Source organism: Pongo abelii, chromosome 4, assembly GCF_028885655.2.
Source record: "Pongo abelii isolate AG06213 chromosome 4, NHGRI_mPonAbe1-v2.0_pri, whole genome shotgun sequence".
Lineage (NCBI taxonomy): Eukaryota > Metazoa > Chordata > Mammalia > Primates > Hominidae > Pongo > Pongo abelii.
Genome location: NC_071989.2, coordinates 46,949,844 through 46,962,624, shown reverse-complemented (window position 1 = coordinate 46,962,624; position 12,781 = coordinate 46,949,844).

Sequence of the window (12,781 nt, the reverse complement as noted above, 5' to 3'; positions counted from 1 at the left end):
TTAGCTGGTTATTCTGCTCCTTAGTTGATGCAGTGTATTCCTAGCCTCAATGGTCTTTACAATTTGGCGTGATTTTGCAGTGGCTGGTACTGGTTGTTTCTTTCCATGTTTAGTGCTTCCTTCAGGAGCTCTTTTAGGGCAGGCCTGGTGGTGACAAAATCTCTCAGCATTTGCTTGTCTGTAAAGTATTTTATTTCTCCTTCACTTATGAAGCTTAGTTTGGCTGGATATGAAATTCTGGGTGGAAAATTCTTTTCTGTAAGAATGTTGACTATTGGCCCCCACTCTCTTCTGGCTTGTAGAGTTTCTGCTGAGAGAGACACTGTTAATCTGATGGGTTTCCCTTTGATGGTAACCCGACCTTTCTGTCTGGCTGCCCTTAATATTTTTTCCTTCATTTCATCTTTGGTGAATCTGACAATTATGTGTCTTCGAGTTGCTCTTCTCGAGGAGTATCTTTGTGGCTTTCTCTGTATTTCCTGAATCTGAATGTTGGCCTGCCTTGCTAGATTGGGGAAGTTCTCCTGGATAATATCCTGCAGAGAGTTTTCCAACTTGGTTCCGTTCTCCCTCTAACTCTCAAGTACACCAATCAGACGTAGATTTGGTCTTTTCACATAGTCCCATATTTCTTGGCAGTTTTGTTTGTTTCTTTTTATTCTTTTTTCCCTAAACTTCTCTTCTCGCTTCATTTCATTCTTTTCATCTTCCATCACTGATACCCTTTCTTCCAGTTGATCGCACTGGCTCATGAGGCTTCTGCATTCTTCACGTAGTTCTTGAACCTTGGTTTTCAGCTCCATCAGCTCCTTTAAGCACTTATCTGTGTTAGTTATTCTAGTTATACATTCGTCTAAATTTTTTTCAAAGTTTTTAATTTTTTTGCCTTTGGTTTGAATTTCCTCCTGTAGCTCGGAGTAGTTTGATTGTCTGAAGCCTTCTTCTCTCAACTCATCATAGTCATTCTCCTTCCAGTTTTTTTCCATTGCTGGTGAGGAACTGAATTCCTTTGGAGGAGGAGTGGCACTCTTCTTTTTAGAGGTTCCAGTTTTTTTGCTCTGTTTTTTCCCCATCTTTGTGGTTTTATCTACTTTTGGTCTTTGATGATGGTGATGTACAGATGGGTTTTGGTGTGGATGTCCTTTCTGTTTGTTAGTTTTCCTTCTATCAGACAGGACCCTCAGCTGCAGGTCTGCTGGAGTTTGCTAGTGGTCCACTCCAGATCCTGTTTGCCTCGGTATCAGCAGCAGTGGCTACAGAGCAACGGATTTTTGTGAACCACAAATGTTGCTGTCCGATCGTTCCTCTGGAAGTTTTGCCTCAGAGGAGTACCTGGCCGTGTGAGGTGTCAGTCTCCTGCTACTGGGGGTTGCCTCCCTGTTAGGCTGCTTGCAGGTCAGGGGTCAGGGACCCCCTTCAGGAGGCATTCTGCCCTTTTTCAGATCTCCATCTGCATGCTGGGAGAACCACTGCTCTCTTCAAAGCTGTCAGACAGGGACATTTAAGTCTGCAGAGGTTACTGCTGTCTTTTTGTTTGTCTGTGCCCTGCCCCCAGAGGTAGAGCCTACAGAGGCAGGCAGGCCTGCTCGTTCTGTGGTGGGCTCCACCCAGTTCGAGCTTCCCGGGTGCTTTGTTTACCTAAGCAAGCCTGGGTAATTGTGGGTGCCCCTCCCCCAGCCTCGCTGCCACCTTGGAGTTTGATCTCACACTGCTGTGCTAGCAATCAGCAAGACTCCATGGGCATAGGACCCTCCAAGCCAGGTGCGGTGTGGGATATAATCTCCTGCTGTGCCATTTTTTAAGCCAGTCAGAAAAGCATAGTATTATTGTGGGAGTGACCCTATTTTCCATGTGCCATCTGTCACCCCTTTCTTTGACTAGGAAAGAGAATTCCCTGACCTCTTGTGCTTCCCATGTGAGGCAATGCCTCACCCTGCTTCGGCTTATGCATGATGCACTGCACCCACTGTCCTGCATCCACTATCTGACACTCCCTAGTGAGATGAACTCGGTTCCTTAGATGGAAATGCAGAAATCACCCGTCTTCTGCATCGCTCACACTGTGAGCTGTAGACTGGAGCTAATCCTATTCAGCCATCTTGGCTGCCAGCCCCACCGAATCTTTCTGAGAAACTGCTTTGTGATTTGTGCATTCAGCTCACAGAGTTGTGCATTTCCTTTGATTGAGCAGTTTGGAAACAGTCTTTTTGTAGAATCTGCATAGGGATTGTGAGCGTTTTGAAGCCTATGGTGAAAAAGGAAATATCTTCACATAAGAACTAGACAGAAAGATTCAGAGAAACTGCTTTGAGATGTGTGCATTAATCTCAAAGAAATAAACGTTTATTTCATAGAGTAGATTGGAAACTGTATTCTTGTAGAATATGTAAAGGGATATTATGTGGGTGCTTTGAGGCCTGTGGTGAAAAAGGAGATATCTTCACCTAAAAACTAAATGGTAGCTTTCTGAGGAACATTTTTGTGATGTGTGCATTCATCTCACAGAGTTGAACCCCTCTTTTGATTGAGCAATTTGCAAACAGTCTTTTTGTTGAATCTGCAAAGGGATATTTGTGAGCCCTTTGAGGTCTGTGGTAAAAAGGGAAATATTTTCACAGAAAAATTAGAATGAAGCTTTCTGAGAAACTTCTTTGTGATGTGTTTATTTGTCCCACAGCATTGAACCTTTCCTTTGATTGAGCAGTTTGGCAACATTCTTTTGGTAGAATCTGCAAAGGGATATTTGTGAGCCCTTTGAGGTTATTGGTGAAAAAGGAAATATCTTCACATAAAATCTAGACAGAATGTGTCTGAGAAACTGCTCTGTGATGGGTATATTCATCTCAGTGAGTTAAAAGTTTCTTTTCATTGAGCAGTTTTGAAACTCTGTTCTAGTAGAATCTTCAAGGGATATTTGTGAGCACTTTGAGACCTACAGTGAAAAAGGAGACTTCTTCAGATAAAAAATAGACAGAAGCTTTCTGAGAAACTTCTTTGTGATGTGTGAATTAATCCCAGAGAGATGAACCTTTCATTTGATTGAGCAGTTTGGAAACAGTCTTTTTCTAGAATCTGAAAACGTATAATTGTGAGCATTTTGAGGTCTATGGAGAAAAAGGAAATATCTTCACCTAAAAACTATACAGAAACTTTATGAGAAACTGCTGTGAGATGAATGCATTCATCTTACAGAGATAAACGTTTCTCTTCATTCAGCAGATGGAAACTCTTTTCTTGTAGAATCTGCAAAGGGATATTTTTGTGTGATTTGAGGATGTGGGAAAAAGGAAATATCTTCACATTAAAACCAGACAGAAACTTTCTGAGAAACTTCTTTTTTATGTGTGCATTCATCTCACACAATTGAACCTTTCTTTCAATAAAGCAGTTGTTTGCAAACAATCTTTTTGTTGATTCTGTGAATGGATATTTGTGACTCCTTTGAGGTCTATGGTAAAAAAGGAAATATGTTCACAGAAAAACTAGACAGACGCTTTCTGAGACACTTCTTTGTGATGTGTTTATTTGTCCCATGGAGTTGAACCTTTCCTTTGATTGAGCAGTTTGGAAACCGTCTTTTTGTAAAATCTGCAAAGGGATATTTGCGAGCCCTTTGAGGCCTATTGTGAAAAAGGAAATATCTTCACATAAAATCTAGACAGAATGTTTCTGAGAAACTGCTCTGTGATGGGTACATTCATCTCAGAGAGGTAAAAGTTTCTTTTCATTGAGCAGATTGGAAACTCTGTTCTTGTAGATTCTGCAAAGGGATATTTGTGAGCATTTTGAGGCCTATGCTGAAGAAGGAGACATTTCCAGACAAAAAATAGACATAAGCTTTCTGAGAAACTTCTTTGTGATGTGTGAATTCATCCCAGAGATTTGAATCTTTGTTTTGATTTAGCATTTTGAAACATTCTTTTTGTAAATTCTGCAAAGGGATATTTGTGAGCTATTTGAGGTCTATGGTGAAAATGGAAATATCTTCACATAAAAATTATAGAGAAGTTGTATGAGAAACTGCTGTGAAATTAGTACATTCTTCTCACAGATGTAAACAGTTCTTTTCACTCAGCTCGTGGAATCTCTTTTCTTGTAGAAACTGCAAAGGAATATATGCGGGCACTTTGAGGCCTATGGGAAAAAGGAAATATCTTCACATTGAAACCAGACAGAAACTTTCTGAGAAACTTCTTTCTGATGTGTGCAATCATCTCACAGAGTTGAACATTTCTTTTGATTGAGAATTTTGGAAACTATCTTTTTGTAATATCTGCAAAGGGACAGTTGTGAGTGCTTTGAGGCATATGGTGAAAAAGGAAATAACTTCACATAACTACTAGACAGAAGATTTCTGAGAAACTTCTTTGTTATGAGTGCATTCATCTCACAGAGTTGAACATTTATTTTGATTTAGTAGTTTGGAAACAGTCTTTGTGTAGAATCTACAAAGGGATGTTTGTGAGCCTTTTGAGGCCTATGGAGAAAAAGGAAATATCTTCACAGAAAAACTATACAGAAGTTTTCTGAGAAACTTCTTTGAGACATGTGCATTCATCTCAAAGAGGTAAACTTTTCTTTTCATAGAGCAGATTGGACGCACTGTTCTTCTAGAATCTGCAAAGGGATATTTGTGAGCGCTTTGAGGTCTATGGGGAAAAATGACATATCTTCACACAAAAACTAGACAGAAGTTTTCTGAGAAATTTCGTTGTGATGTGTGCATTCATCTCACAGAGTTCAACATTTCTTTACATTGAGCAGTTTTGAAACAATATTTTTGTAGAATCTGCAAAGGGATATATGTGAGCCCTTTGAGGCCTATGGTGAAAAAGGAAACATCTTCACATAAAAAGTATACAGAATGTTTCTGAGAAGCTGCTTTTAGATGTGTGCATTAATCTCACAGAGGTAAACGTTCCTTTTCATTGAGCAGATTGGAAACTCTGTTAAGAAGCTTTCTCATAGAGTTCTTTCCGACTTGTGCATTCATCTCCTGGAGTTGAAAACTTTTTGTGGATTGTGCAGTTTGCAAACTATCTTTCTGTACTATCTCCAAAGGGATATTTGTTACAGCTTTGAGGCCTATGGTGAAAAAGGAAATATATTCACTTAAAAACTAGACAGATATTAGCCCTTTGTCAGATGAGTAGGTTGCGAAAATGTTCTCCCATTTTGTAGGTTGCCTGTTCACTCTGATGGTAGTTTCCTTTGCTGTGCAGAAGCTCTTTAGTTTAATTAGATCCCATTTGTCAATTTTGGCTTTTGTTGCCATTGCTTTTGGTGTTTTAGACATGAAGTCCTTGCCCATGCCTATGTCCTGAATGGTAATGCCTAGGTTTTCTTCTAGCGTTTTTATGGTTTTAGGTCTAACATTTAAGTCTTTAATCCATCTTGAATTGATTTTTGTATACAGTGTAAGGAAGGGATCCAGTTTCAGCTTTCTACATATGGCTAGCCAGTTTTCCCAGCACCATTTATTAAATAGGGAATCCTTTCCCCATTTCTTGTTTTTGTCAGGTTTGTCAAAGATCAGATACTTGTAGATATGTGGCATTATTTCTGACGGCTCTGTTCTGTTCCATTGATCTATATCTCTGTTTTGGTACCAGTACCATGCTGTTTTGGTTACTGTAGCCTTGTAGTATAGTTTGAAGTCAGGTAGTGTGATGCCTCCAGCTTTGTTCTTTTGGCTTAGCATTGACTTGGCAATGCAGGCTCTTTTTTGGTTCCATATGAACTTTAAAGTAGTTTTTCCAATTCTGTGAAGAAAGTCATTGGTAGCTTGATGGGGATGGCATTGAATCTGTAAATTACCTTGGGAAGGATGGCCATTTTCATGATATTGATTCTTCCTACCCATGAGCATGGAATGTTCTTCCATTTGTTTGTATCCTCTTTTATTTCCTTGAGCAATGGTTTGTAGTTCTCCTTGAAGAGGTCTTTCACATCCCTTGTAAGTTGGATTCCTAGGCATTTTATTCTCTTTGAAGCAATTGTGAATGGGAGTTCACTCATGATTTGGCTCTCTGTTTGTCTGTTATTGATGTATAAGAATGCTTGTGATTTTTGCACATTGATTTTGTATCCTGAGACTTTGCTGAAGTTGCTTATCAGCTTAAGGAGATTTTGGGCTGAGACAATGGGGTTTTCGAGATATACTATCATGTCATCTGCAAACAAGGACAATTTGACTTCCTCTTTTCCTAATTGAATACCCTTGATTTCCTTCTCCTGCCTAATTGCCCTGGACAGAACTTCCAACACTATGTTGAATAGAAATGGCGAGAGAGGGCATCCCTGTCTTGTGCCAGTTTTCAAAGGGAATGCTTCCAGTTTTTGCCCATTCAGTATGATATTGGCTGTGGGTTTGTCATAAATAGCTCTTATTATTTTGAGATACGTCCCATCAATTCCTAATTTTTTGAGAGTTTTTAGCATGAAAGGCTAATATCCAGAATCTACAATGAACTCCAACAAATTTACAAGAAAAAAACAAACAACCCCATCAAAAAGTGGGCGAAGGACATGAGCAGACACTTCTCAAAAGAAGACATTTATGCAGCCAAAAAACACATGAAAAAATGCTCACCATCACTGGCCATCAGAGAAATGCAAATCAAAACCACAATGAGATACCATCTCACACCAGTTAGAATGGCAATCATTAAAAAGTCAGGAAACAACAGGTGCTGGAGAGGATGTGGAGAAATAGGAACACTTTTACACTGTTGGTGGGACTGTAAACTAGTTCAACCCTTGTGGAAGTCAGTGTGGCGATTCCTCAGGGATCTAGAACTAGAAATTCCATTTGACCCCGCCATCCCATTACTGGGTATATACCCAAAGGACTATAAATCATGCTGCTATAAAGACACATGCACATGTATGTTTATTGCCGCATTATTCACAATAGCAAAGACTTGGAACCAACCCAAATGTCCAACAATGATAGACTGGATTAAGAAAATGTGGCACATATACACCATGGAATACTATGCAGCCATAAAAAATGATGAGTTCACGTCCTTTGTAGGGACATGGATGAAATTGGAAATCATCATTCTCAGTAAACTATCGCAAGAACAAAAAACCAAACACCGCATATTCTCACTCATAGGTGGGAATTGAACAATGAGAACACATGGACACAGGAAGGGGAACATCACACTTCGGGGACTGTTGTGGGGTGGGGGGAGGGGGGAGGGATAGCATTGGGAGATTTACCTAATGCTAGATGACAAGTTGGTGGGTGCAGCGTACCAGCATGGCACATGTATACATATGTAACTTACCTGCACATTGCGCACATGTACCATAAAACCTAAAGTATAATAATGATAATAATAATAATAATAATAAAAGAAAAAAAAAGAAAAAAAAAAAAAGAAAAACAAAATTCTTATTTTCAGCCAGCTTGGTCAATATAGATATTTTCTAAAATATATTGATGTGCTTGGTATGGATAGTATATTTAGAACTTTTCACTAAATTTTCAGATTATTTGTATTTTTGTTCTCACTAAATCATGTCTGATTAACTTAATATTCTTCTCTGTCTATTCTATGACTGTAAAAATTTGCCCAAATACATATACTAATAAATATTTTAAATACAAAAAAAAAAAAAACTAGACAGAAAGTTTCTCAGAAACTACTTTGAGATGTGTGCATTGAGGTCATGCAGGTAAACGTTTCTTTACATTGAGCAGATTGGAAACTGTGTTCTTGTAGAACGTGCAAAGGAATATTTGTGCATGCATTTTGGCCTGTGGTGAAAAAGGAAATATGCTCACATAAAAACTAGACAGATGTTTCTGAGAAACTTCTTTATAATGAGTGTACTCATCTCAGAAAATTGAACACTTCTTTTGATTGAGCAGTTTGGAAACTGTCTTTTTGTAGTATCTGCAAAGGGATAGTTTTGAGCGCTTTGAGGCCTATGGTGATAAAGGAAGTATCTCCACATAAAACCAGTCAGATGCTTTCTGAGAAACTTCTTTGTGATGTGTGCATTCATCTCACATGATTGAACCTTTCTTTCAATTGAGCAGTTTGGAAACAGTCTTTTTGTAGAATCTGCAAAGGGATATTTGTGAGCTCTTTGAGGCCTATGGTTAAAAAGGCAATATCTTCACATAAAAACTATAAAGAAGGTTTCTGAGAAACTGCTTTGAGATGACTGCATTCATCTTACAGAGGTAAAGGTTTCTTTTCATTGAGCAGTTTGGAAAGTCTTTTTTTGTAGAATCTGCAAAGGGATATTTGCAGGTGCTTTGAGGACTATGGGAAAAGAAGAAATACCTTCACATTAAAACCAGACAGAAACTTTCTGAGAAACTTCTTTATGATGTGTGCAATCATCTCACAGAGTTGAACTTTTCTTTTGATTGAGCAGTTTGTAAACTGTCTTTCTATAGTAGCTGAAGAGGGATATTTGTGAGCACTTTGAGGCCTATGGTGAAAATGGAAATATCTTCACATAAAACCTAGACAGAAGTTTTCTGAGAAACTCCTTGGTGATGCATGCATTCATCTCACAGGATTGAACCCTTATTTTGATTGAGCACTTGGAAAAGAGTCTTTTTGTAGAATCTGCCAGGGGATATTTGTGAGCCTTTTGACACCTATGGTGAAAAAGGAAATATATTCACATAAAAAAAATATAGAGAAGGTTTCCGAGAAACTGCTTTGAGACATGTGAATTCATCTCACAGAGATAAAGTCTTCTTTTCATAGTGCAGATTGGAAGCTCCGTTCTTGTAGAATATGCAAAGGGATATTTGTCAGCACTTTGAGGCATATGGGGAAAAAGAATATACCTTCACATAAAAACTAGACAGAAGCTTTCTGAGAAACTTCTTTGTGATGTGTGCATTCATCTCACAGAGTTGAACCTTTCTTTTGATTGAGCAGTTTGGAAACTGTCTTTTTGTAGAATTTGCAAAGGGATATTTGTGAGCCCTTTGAAGCCTATGATGAAAAAGGAAATATCTTCACATAAAAAAATATAAGAATGTTTCTGGGAAACTGCTTTCAGATGTGTGCATTCATCTCACAGAGGTAAATATTTCTTTTAATTGAGCAGATTGGAAATTCTGTTCTTGTAGAATCCGTAAAGGGATATTTGTGAGTGCTTTAGGCCTATGGGGAGAAAGGAAATAACTTCACATAAAAATCCGACAGAAGCTTTCTGAGAAAGTTCTTTCTGATGTGGGCATTCATCTCATGGAGTTCAAAATTTCTTTTGATTGAGCAGTTTGGAATCTGTCTTTCTGTAGTATCTGCAAAGGGACATTTGTGAACACTTTGAGGCCTATGGTGAAAAAGGTAACATCTTCACATAAAAACTAGACAGAATTTTTCTGGGAAACTTCTTTGTGATGTGTGCATTTATCTCACAGAGTTGAACCTTTCTTTTCATTGAGCAGTTTGAAACGGTCATTGTGTAGAATCTACACAGGGATAATTGTCAGCCCTTTGAGGTCTATGGTGAAAAAGGAAATATCTTTCATGAAAACTATACAGAGGGTTTCCGAGAAACTGCTTTGAGATGTGTGCATTCATGTCACCGAGGTAAACATTTCTTTTCATTGAGCATATTGGAAACTCTGTTCTTGTAGAATCTGCAAATGAATATTTGTGAGTGCTTTGAGGCCTGTGGTGAAAAAGGAAATATCTTCACATAAAAACTAGACAGAAGCTTTCTGAGAAACTTCTTTGGGATGTATGCATTCATCTCACAGAGTATAACCTTTCTTTTGATTGAGCAGTTTGGAAACATTCTTTTTGCAGCATCGGCAAAGGTATATTTGTGATCCCTTTCAGGCTTATGGTATAAAGGAACTATCTTCACATAAAAACTAGACAGAAAATTTCTGACATACTTTTTTGTGATATGTGCATTCATCTTTCAGCAATGAAACTTTCTTTGGATTGAGCAGTTTAGAAACAGTCTTTCTGTAGAATCTGAAAAGGGATTGTGAGCGCTTTGAGGACTATGTTGAAAAAGGAAATATCTTCACGTGAAAACTAAACAGAAGTTTTCAGAGAAACTCTTTGAGATGTGTGCATTTATCTCACACAGTTGAACGCTTCTTTTATTATAGTAGTTTGGAAAGAGTCTTTTTGAATAATATTCAAAGGGATAATTGTGAGTGCTTTGAGGCCTATGGTACAAAAGGAAATATCTTCACATAAAAACTAGACAGATGCTTTCTGAGAAACTCCTTTGTGATGTGTGCATTCATCTCACAGAGTTGAAACTTTCTTTTGAATTATCCATTGGAAACAGTCTTTTTGTAGAATCAGCAAAGGGATATTTGTGAGCCATCTGAGGACCATAGTGAAAAAGGAAATATCTTCCCATAAAAACCAGACAGAAGGTTTCTGAGAAACTGCTTTGACATGTGTGCATTCATCTCACAAAGGAAAAATTTCTTTTCATTGAGCAGATTGAGAACCCTGTTCTTGTGGATTCTGCAAAGGGATATTTGTGAGCTCTTTGAGGCCTATGGCGTAAAAGGAAATATCTTCACAAGAAAACTAGACCGAAGCTTTCTGAGAAACTTCTTTGTGATATGTGCATTCATCTCACTGAGTTTAACCTTTCTTTTTATTGAGGAGTTTGGGAACAGTCTTTTTGTAGAATCTGCAAAGGGATACTTGTTAGGCTTTAAGACCTACAGTGAAAAAGGAAATATCTTCAAATAAAAATTAGACAGGAGCTTTCTGAGAAAATTCTTTGTGATGTGTGCATTCACCTCACAGAGATGAACGTTTCTTTTGATAGAGTAGTTTGGAAACAGTCTTTTGGCAGAATCTGCAAAGGGATGTTTGTGAGCCCTTTGAGGCCTACGGCAAACAAGGAAATATTCTCACACAAAAACTAGACAGAATTTTTCTGAGAAACTGTTTTGTGATTTGTGCATTCATCTCATGGAGCTGTACCTTTCTTTTGATAGAGAAGTTTGGAAACAGTCTTTTTGTAGAATCTGCATAGGGATAGTGCGTGCTTTGAGGCCTATGGTGGAAAAGGAAATATGTTCACATAAAAACTGGAGAGAAGCTTTCTGAGACACTTCCTTATAACGAGTGCATTCCTCTCACAGAGTTGAACATTCCTTTTGATTGAGCAGTTTGGAAACTGTCTTTTTGTAGTATCTGCAAAGATACATTTGAGAATGCTTTGAGGCCTATTTTGAAAAAGGAAATATCTTCACATAAAAACTAGACAGAATCTTTCTGAGAAACTGCTTTATGATGTGTGCATTCATCTCACAGGGTTGGAAATTTGTTTTGATTGAGCAGTTTTGAAACTGTCTTTCTGTGGTAACTCCAAAGGAATATTTTTTAGTGCTTTGAGGCCTATGGTGAAAAAGGAACTGTTTTCACATAAAAACTAGAAAGAAGCTTTCTGAGAAACTTCTTTGTGATGTGTGCATTCATCTCATAAGAGTTGAACCTTTATTTTGATTAAGCAGTTTGGAAACAGTCTTTGTGTAGAATCTGCAAAGGGATATTTGTGAGCCGTTTGAGGCCTATGGTGAAAAAGGAAATATCTTCAGATATAAACTATACAGAAGTTTTCTACTGATTTGAGACATGTGCATTCATCTCACAGAGGTAAAGGTTTCTTTTCAGAGAGCAGATTGGAAGATCCGTTCTTGCAGAATCTGCAACGGCATATTTGTGAGGGCTTTGAGGCCTATGTGGAAAAAGGACATATCTTCACATAGAAACTAGACAGAAGCTTTCTGAGAAACTTCTTTGTGATGTGTGCATTCATCTCACAGAGTTGAACTTTTCTTTTGATTGAGCAGTTTGGAAACTGTCTTTTTGTGGAATCTGCAAAGGGATATTTGTGAGCCCTTTGAGGCCTATGGTGAAAAAGGAAATATCTTCACATAAAAAGTATACAGAATGTTTTTGAGAAACTGCTTTGATATGTGTGCACTAATTTCAAAGAGGTAAACATTCCTTTTCATGAGCAGATTGGAAACTCTGTTCTTGTAGAATCTGCAAAGGTATATTTTAGAGTGCTTTGAGGGCTATGGGGAAAAGGAAATATCTTCACATAAAAACCAGACAGAAGCTTACTGAGAAAGTTCTTTCTGATATGTGCATTCATCTTCTGGAGTTGAAAATTTCTTTTGATTGTGCAGTTTGTAAGCTGTCTTTGTGTAGTATCTCCAAAGGGATATTTGTTAGCGCTTTGAGGCCTGTGGTGAAAAAGGAAATATCTTCACTTAAAAACTAGAAAGAAAGTTTCTAAGAAACTACTTTGAGATGTGTACATCCAGCTCATACAAGTAAACGTTTCTCTTCATTGAGCAGATTGGAAAATGTGTTCTCATAGAACCTGCAATGGGATATTAGTGTGTGCATTTTGGCCTATGGTGAAAAAGGAAATATGTTCACATAAAAACTAGACAGAAGCTTTCTGAGAAACTTCTTTATGATGAGTGCATTCGTCTCACAGAGTTGAACATTTCTTTTGATTGAGCAGTTTGGAAACAGACTTTTTGTAGTATCTACAAAGGGACAGTTGTGAGCACTTTGAGGCCTATAGTGAAAAAGGAAGTGTCTTCACATAAAAACTAGACAGAAACTTTTTGAGAAACTTCTTTGTGATGTGTGCATTCATCTAACAGAGTTGAACCTTTCTTTTGATTGAGCAGTTTGGTAACAGTCTTTTTGTTGAATCTGCAAAGGGATACTTTTGAGCCCTTTGAGGTCTATGGTGAAAAAGGAAATATTTTCACATAAAAGCTAGACAGAAG